The 7,528-nt window shown below is 41.6% G+C and overlaps 1 long non-coding RNA gene across 4 annotated transcripts in view; it reads left to right on the top strand.

Moving 5' to 3' along the window:
* The first annotated feature begins 3 nt into the window (after positions 1-3).
* The window catches only part of LOC139024190 (uncharacterized), a 20,992-nt gene continuing 13,467 nt past the window's right edge, over positions 4-7,528 (top strand). For 3 of the 4 annotated variants that reach the window (XR_011475482.1, XR_011475481.1, XR_011475480.1), the window contains exons 1-2: positions 6-93; positions 427-513. This is a non-coding gene — a long non-coding RNA (uncharacterized lncRNA). Of the gene's footprint in view, positions 94-426; positions 514-7,528 lie in introns of all 4 variants that reach the window. The other variant, XR_011475483.1, reaches the window with a different exon arrangement.

The following is a 7,528-nucleotide window of genomic DNA, read 5'->3' as shown; positions in this document are numbered from 1 at the left end:
TTGATGCAAGTGAGTTTGTAGAGGTTGCCAGCAAAACGACTGCCTGACGTCGTCGAGTCTCGGGCACGAGCCTTACCATCAGCATTCGTCCAGGTGAGTCTCTCAGCATCTTCACCGTTTTTTCGGGTACAACATTTGCATTTTTCACTAAACTGACAAAAAGCATGACATTTTAACAAGTCAGTTGCATCACACCATCACATAGGCTATCATGCATACATCACTGAATAATAATTTTTACCTGTAACCAGGGATGATAACCAATTTTGTGTGTTTAATTGGTTTCTAGATTAGAGAACCTTTGCCAAAATGTTATAGTTTTCCTCATCTGTCATTAAATTAAATGGTGCTCTGTCTTTTAAACGATCTTTAAAATGGACATTGTGTTGTTCGTCACATTGTTATCTTTTTATATGTCCTTCCCAGTGCCCCAGAGATGCTTTAAACCCAGACGTAAACGGTTTCAACCAATAGCCAAGTACATTTTCCACATCCCACCGACATTACATTCTGGTTAGTATTCAGAATGACGAATTGATTTATAACAATAACCATCCATTGAGTTGTTGTTAAGAGAATGAGCAGGCTTTCAACTGAACAGGCTACCCTGATTCCTGATTTAACTGCCTTAATTTTGCTGGACCCCAGGAAGAGTAGCTGCTGCTTTGGCCGCAGCTAATGGGGATCCATAATTAATACAAATACACCCTCTGGCTAAATTAAAAATCAGTATTAATGTTTCGGCCGCTATGAATCAACCATCTCCTCTTTCTCACTGGCACATTAAACCGCTGCTGACACTTATGCGCATAATTAAGTATAGAAAACTGGTAAAGCTTGACTTAGTCTGCCACAGACATTTAAGTTTGGCCATTATGTAAATGTGTATTAACCCTTTTTGACATTTATACCTTTTATTTCCAGTCAAGGTTTATAGAATTGCTGGAGGGAAGAACCTTGCTTTCTCATGACTCTAGTAGTAGGCTATCTGTTGTTGTTCCATTGTTTGTTGTCATGGTTACAGTAAGGCGGCATGGGCCGTTGCTATACAGTACTTTCACCTCTCCCTTAAGTTTCCACTCACTTTAATGAAATACCAGGCAGTTAATGTTTTATTTAACAACATAAAATCTTAACTTTTTAAATATAAGCTGTAAAATGGTGACAATGTAGACACAGATATGAAAAGATAAGTAAACATTATTTATTTGTATTACAGAAATTGTGATAGAGTTGAGACTGAGATTTTAATGTACATGGGTCATACATTTATGTAGTCTACTTTATAATTAACATAAGGCTGTAGAAAGTCATTACAACTGCTAAAAATATGTGGATAAAATCTGATTTAAAGGTGTTTCCAAAGTCCATGTAAAAATGTTGGTCACCATTACAGCATATGTTGCAAGTGATATTGTTGGATTCAATTCAATGAAAACAAATCTCGAAACGATTGTAATGGCTGACCTGGCAGGAGAACATTTGGACGCCATTTTGTGGTCTGTGAAAATGTGACGTTAAAATAAAAAAGAGCAAACACAAAATGGCCACGGACTTACGTCGACTTTTTCATCCGGTGTTTTTCTTTCGAACGCTGCTCCTCTGCAAGATGTAAAGTATTTTTCGTACAACATTCCTGTGGCATGAACAACCAATACCCAGTGCTCCCCTGACACTGGAGAAGACACCTCCAGCTTTAGTTCATTCTGTCCATCTGATTTCACCGTTCAGTCTCTGTTCACTGCCACAGATTCATTTAGGGCAAAGCAGGCATGAGTGCAAGTAAGGGATAGAGTTCTATCAATATTCATAAACAAACTTAGGGTAGAGGGATAGGAGAGTACAACATGCATTGGTACGCTGCTTTCATTCATTCAACTCACGCTTCACCCTGGGTCAGTTTAACCCCGAAGATGGGTCGATCATTTGCAGCAATCAGGTCTGTCTGGATTTGCAACGTTCGTCCACTCGCAAACCTTTCCCCCCCTACTTTTTTTCCCAAAGTAGAAATGTACATCTGAGCAATTTTGTGTCTCTCTTGTTGGATTTAAATAGCCCTACATGCTTCAGTCTCATGGATACAGTGAGCCTGATTGGATGAGAGTGGATGGTGGGTATGCCCAATCAGAGGGCATCACCATGGCGCTTCCCAGCCAATGGGAGGTGGAGGATGGTCTCTGTAATTTTATTGTCACTAAGGGAGGGGGAAACATATTAACAGGACAGTTGGCACTAACATGGTGAGCAGTGGAGGAGGCTGTTACAGTCAAAGTGTATATCACTGATATGGCCTGGGAGCAGTAGCAGTAATCATTGAGAGAAAGAAGAGAACAGCTCGAAAAGTCAGTAAACACACTCCCACCACAGACACGTCACCGTTTTAACTTGTCGACGTCACAGTGAGGAAGAAATGGCTTGATTTGTGAGTGCTTTCGTCCTCCTTGAAGGTGGTGCATCTCCTTGGCAACCGGCTCAGGGCCAGGAGCTAAGTATAATAGAGGAAACACACAGCTGACATGGAGGTTAGATGAGAGGAGCTTCTCTCTCTCTCCTCAATCACTAATTCAGTCCAGGACCCCAATGTAAGTATCTCTCTCTCTCTCATCCCATTACTCTCCTTCTCTTCTTCTCTTCTTTCTCGCTCTATCTATACATTGATGTCTCTCTCCTTGTCTCTCTCTCACTCTAATGTACTCTCATAGCAAAACCTGTTTTATAGAATTGCCAAAAGGGTACTGACAGTGCAACCTAGGCATCATGTGATGAATACAATAGAAAACCGCTGTCTGTCTGAACTATAGGGGCCTCCTCATCCCGCCGATGTGCAGCTGCAGAAGTCTTTTTTTATCAAGGGGGTTTTATTTGGCATTTTAAAGACCCCACCCCAACCTTCCATACTCCATTGGAGCCCCTACCCAATACCAGACTTTAAATGAACAGGCATGACATAAAATTACAGTAATATAAACACAATTTTGAAACACAGATATACAGTGCATTCGGAAAGTATTCACATTAGACTTATTCTCAAATGGATTCAATAAAACATTTCCTCATCAATCTACACACTATACCCCATAATGACAAAGTGAAAACCAAAGCAGTCTTATAAAAAACGTATTTACATAAGTATTCAAACCCTTTGCTATGAGACTCGAAATTGAGCTCAGTTGCATCCTGTTTCCATTGATCATCCTTGAGATGTTTCTACAACTTGATTTGAGTCCACCTGTGGTAAATTCAACTGATTGGACATGATTTGGAAAGGCACACTCTTGTCTATATAAGGTCCCACAGTTGACAGTGCATGTCAGTACAAAAAAAACAAGCCACGAGGTCGAAATAAATTGTCCATAGAGCTCAGAGACATTGTGTCGAGGCACAGATCTGAAGAAGGGTACCAACAAATTTCTGCAGCATTGAAGGTCCCCAAGAACACAGTGGCCTCCATCATTCATAAATGGAGAACCTTCCAGAAGGACAACCATCTCTGCAGCACTCCACCAATCAAGCCTTTATGGTAGAGTGGCCAGACGGAAGCCAATCCTCAGCAAAAAGGCACTTGACAGCCCGCTTGCCAGAAGGCACCTAAAGGACACTCACCATAAGAAACAAGATTCTCTGGTCTGATGAAACCAAGTTTGAACTCTTTGGCCTGAATGCCAAGCTTCACGTCTGGAGGAAACCAGGCACCGCTCATCACCTGATCAATACCATCCCTACAGTGAAGCATGGTAGTGGCAGCATCATGCTGTGGGGATTTTTTTCAGTAGCAGGGATTGGGAAACGAGTCAGGATCGAGGGAAAGATGAATGGAACAAAGTACAGAGAGATCCTTGATGAAAAGCTCTTCAGGACTTCAGACTGGGGCGAAGGTTCACCTTCCAACAGGACAACGACTTTAAGCACACAGCCAAGACAACGCAGCAGTGGCTTCGGGACAAGTCTCTGAATGTACTTGAGTGGCCCAGCCAGGGCCCGGACTTGAACCTGATCGAACATCTCTGGAGAGACCAGAAAATGCTGTGCAGCGACGCTCCCTATCCAACTTGACAGAGCTTGAGAGGATCTGCAGAGAAGAATGGGAGAAACTCCCCAAATACAGGTGTGCCAAGCTTGTAGCGTCATACCCAAGAAGTATCGAGGCTGTAATCGCTGCCAAAGGTGCTTCAACAAAGTACTGAGTAAAGGGTCTGAATACTTATGTAAATGTGATATTTCCATTTTTATATATTTTATATATATTTTAAAATTTGCCAAAATTTGTAAAACCCTGTTTTTTCTTTGTCATTATGGGATATTGTGTGTAGATTGATGAGGGAAAAATATATTTTATCCATTTTAGAATAAGGATGAGTGGTTTGAAAAAGTCAAGGGGTTTGAATACTTTCCGAATGCACTGTAATCAAACAAAAAAGGAAAGAAATTAAAATATAGTGATACACATTCATATTTGGGTTATTTTATGGAGTTATGAAATTAGCTACAAAAGATAAGAAAGGTTGCCAGATATGATACCATTTTATTACTGATCCTCTAACTGAATAGCCCATTTTCTCTAGTTTGTGATGCTGCAAGACTTCCTTTATCCATAGCTAAAAGTAGGAGGAAATGTATCTTTCCACGTCTAGCAATAAGAGTAATAAATGCTAGCATATTGCCCATATAACTGTTCAGAAAGGTATCCAGGGTGCCACTCCGAATAATGCAACAAAGGCATAACGTTCTATAGGCCTCTCCAGTAGCTTGGAAAATGTAGGGGGGGGAAAATGCGCTTCCAGAAATCAAACAATTTCGGGCATGTCCAGAACATGTGCAAGGAAGTAGCAGGAGCCTGCCTACATCGGTCACAAGTGGAATATATTTCTGGTCTAATTTTGCATTTGATCAGTGTTGCCAATGGACTATTTTAAATTGTATTACAGCATGTTTTAGAATGTATTCTCTGAAGCATACTCTGCCAAATTTAATCAGAAAGTTGTTCACCTAAATCTTCTTAATTGGTTCTTAAGAGAATCCAGTGATTCCAGATTGTGCGAGTTTTTAATAACATACACTGAATGTACAAAACATTAGGAACACCTGCTGTTTCCATGACATAGACTATCCAGGTGTAAGCTATGATCCCTTATGGATGTCAATTGTTAAATCCATTTCAATCAGTGTAGATGAAGGGGAGAAGACAGGTTAAAGAAGGATTTTTAAGCCATGAGAGAATTGAGACATGGATTGTGTATGTGTGCCATTCAGAGGGTGAATGGGCAAGACAAAATATTTAAGTGCCTTTGAACGGGTTTTGGTAGTAGSTGCCAGGCACACCGGTTTGAGTGTGTCAAGAACTGCAGCGCTGCTGAGGTTTGATTTGTTTGATCTTAGCAATTTCTTCTTAGCTAGCTACATAGCCGTCTTTGTATCAAAGATAATTGTGTAGTTTAGAGTAATTATCGAGGTTAGCTAGCCAGCTATTTTCGTCCTTCTAACGTAGTCAACACTGCTAGCTAGCCAGCTAGCAGTAGCCAGCTAGCCAACTCCTGATTAGTGTAGTGTTAGCTAGCTACATAGGTGTCTTTGTATCAAGATAATTGTGTAGTTTAGAGTAATTATCGAGGGTTAGCTAGCCAGCTATTTTCGTCCTTCTAACGTAGTCAACACTGCTAGCTAGCCAGCTAGCAGTGCCAGCTAGCCAACTCCTACCGAATAGCAGCACTGTAGAAACTATTACATTACAACGGAACGACTTGATTAGTGTAGTGTTAGCTAGCTACATAACGTGAGGGAAAAAAGTATTTGATCCCCTGCTGATTTTGTACGTTTGCCCACTGACAAAGAAATTATCCGTCTATAATTTTAATGGTAGGTTTATTTGAACAGTGAGAGACAGAATAACAACAAAAAAATCCAGAAAAAACACTGTCAAAAAAGTTATAAATTGATTTGCATTTTAATGAGGGAATAAGTATTTGACCCCTCTGCAAAACATGACTTAGTACTTGGTGGCAAAACCCTTGTTGGCAATCAAGAGGTCAGACGTTTCTTGTAGTTGGCCACAGGTTTGCACACATCTCAGGAGGGATTTGTCCCACTCCTCTTTGCAGATCTTCTCCAAGTCATTAAGGTTTCGAGGCTGACGTTTGGCAACTCGAACCTTCAGCTCCCTCCACAGATTTTCTATGGGATTAAGGTCTGGAGACTGGCTAGGCCACTCCAGGACCTTAATGTGCTTCTTCTTGAGCCACTCCTTTGTTGCCTTGGCCGTGTGTTTTGGGTCATTGTCATGCTGGAATACCATCCACGACCCATTTCAATGCCCTGGCTGAGGGAAGGAGTTCTCACCCAAGATTTGACGGTACATTGGCCCCGTCCATCGTCCCTTTGATGCGGTGAGTTGTCCTGTCCCCTTAGCAGAAAAACACCCCCAAAGCATAATGTTTCCACCTCCATGTTTGACAGTGGGGATGGTATTATTGGGGTCATAGGCAGCATTCCTCCTCTTCCAAACACGGCGAGTTGAGTTGATGCCAAAGAGCTCATTTTGGTCTCATCTGACCACAACATTTTCACCCAGTTGTCCTCTGAATTCATTCAGATGTTCATTGGCAAACTTCAGACGGGCATGTATATGTGCTTTCTTGAGCAGGGGGACCTTGCGGGCGCTGCAGGATTTCAGTCCTTCACGGCGTAGTGTGTTACCAATTGTTTTCTTGGTGACTATGGTCCCAGCTGCCTTGAGATCATTGACAAGATCCTCCCGTGTAGTTCTGGGCTGATTCCTCACCGTTCTCATGATCATTGCAACTCCACGAGGTGAGATCTTGCATGGAGCCCCAGGCCGAGGGAGATTGACAGTTCTTTTGTGTTTCTTCCATTTGCGAATAATCGCACCAACTGTTGTCACCTTCTCACCAAGCTGCTTTGCGATGGTCTTGTAGCCCAATCCAGCCTTATGTAGGTCTACAATCTTGTCCCTGACATCCGTGGAGAGCTCTTTGGTCTTGGCCATGGTGGAGAGTTTGGAATCTGATTGATTGATTGCTTCTGTGGACAGGTGTCTTTTATACAGGTAACAAGCTGAGATTAGGAGCACTCCTTTAAGAGTGTGCTCCTAATCTCAGCTCGTTACCTGTATAAAAGACACCTGGGTGCCAGAAATCTTTGAATGAGAGGGGGTCAAATACTTATTTCCCTCATTAAAATGCAAATCAATATATTAACTTTTTTGACATGGGTTGTTCTGGATTCTTTTGTTGTTATTCTGTCTCTCACTGTTCAAATAAACCTACATTAAAATTATAGACGGATCATTTCTTTGTCAGTGGCAAACGTACAAAATCAGCAGGGGATCAAATACTTTTTCCTCACTGTAGTTGTCTTTGCTGTCTTTGTATCTAAGATAATTGTGTAGTTTATAGTAATTATCGAGGTTAGCTACCAGCTATTTTCGTCTGCCGCGCCGCCGTTCTCCTACCTAGTCAACACTGCTAGCTAGCCAGCAAGCCAACTCCTACCGAATAGCAGCACGTAGAAACTA

The sequence above is a fragment of the Salvelinus sp. IW2-2015 genome, unplaced genomic scaffold (assembly GCF_002910315.2).
Source record: "Salvelinus sp. IW2-2015 unplaced genomic scaffold, ASM291031v2 Un_scaffold1157, whole genome shotgun sequence".
Taxonomy (NCBI): Eukaryota; Metazoa; Chordata; class Actinopteri; order Salmoniformes; family Salmonidae; genus Salvelinus; species Salvelinus sp. IW2-2015.
Note: the sequence above shows the minus strand (reverse complement) of the source record. Positions and strands in the feature narration are given on the sequence as shown.